This window comes from Arachis ipaensis, chromosome B4 (genome assembly GCF_059453495.1).
Source record: "Arachis ipaensis isolate K30076 ecotype BB chromosome B4, ASM5945349v1, whole genome shotgun sequence".
Taxonomy (NCBI): domain Eukaryota; kingdom Viridiplantae; phylum Streptophyta; class Magnoliopsida; order Fabales; family Fabaceae; genus Arachis; species Arachis ipaensis.
Window position 1 is genome coordinate 81,845,001 of NC_142439.1, and position 1,227 is coordinate 81,846,227.

A 1,227-nucleotide genomic window follows, 5' to 3' on the forward strand; every position below is an offset into this window, starting at 1 on the left:
TTGTCTCCCACCTAGCACTTTGCTTTAACATCCGTAAGTTGGACGCTCCACTAGCTCAATCTTCTGCTATGTGGGGATCTTCCAAGAGGAAGATCTCAAGCTCCTTGTTTCTCTGCATCTTCTCGCCATGGTATAGCTTCAGGCGTTGTCCATTAACCTTAATAAGTTCAGAGCTTGAGGGATGGCTTAGGTGATAAACTCCGTACGGTTCGCCCTTCTCTACTTTGTATGGACCTTCCCATCTTGATCTCAACTTACCTGGCATAAGCCTTAATCGAGATTTGTAAAGGAGGACGAAATCCCCAGGTTGGAACTCTTTCCTCTTGATGTTTTGATCATGTACAGCCTTCATCTTCTCCTTGTATATTCTTGAGTTCTCATAAGCTTCTAGGCGAAGGCTCTCCAATTCCTGCAATTGCAACTTCCATTCAGCTCCGGCTTTCTCAATTCCTATGTTGCACTCCTTAACTGCCCAAAAGGCTCTGTGTTCTACTTCAACTGGGAGATGACAAGCTTTTCCATAAACCAAGCGGAAAGGACTCATCCCAATGGGTGTCTTGTATGATGTTCTATATGCCCAGAGTGTATCTTGTAGCCTGGTGCTCCAGTCTTTTCTATGAGGCTTTACTATCTTTTGCAATATATGCTTAATTTCTCTGTTTGACACCTCGGCTTGCCCATTAGTTTGGGGATGGTAAGCTGTTGCAACTTTATGAATTATCCCATGCTTCTTCATTAATCCTGTTAGTCTCCTGTTACAAAAATGGGTGCCTTGGTCGCTCACGATTGCTCGTGGTAATCCGAAGCGACATATAATATGGTTTCTCACAAAGGAAACAACAGTGTTAGCATCATTAGTGCGGGTAGGAATTGCTTCCACCCATTTGGAAACATAATCCACAGGTAACAATATATAAAAATATCCATTAGAATTTGGGAATGGACCCATGAAGTCAATGCCCCAAACATCAAAAATTTCACAGAAAAGCATAATTTGTTGAGGCATCTCATCCCTCCTGGATATATTACCAAATTTCTGGCATGGGAGACAAGATTAACAAAACTCAGCAGCGTCTCTAAAAAGAGTAGGCCACCAGAATCCACAGTCTAAGATCTTTCTAGCTGTTCTTTGAGGGCCAAAATGTCCTCTACTCTCAGATGAGTGACAGGCCTCTAAAATGGACTGGAATTCTGATTGAGGCACATAACGTCTAATTACTTGATCAG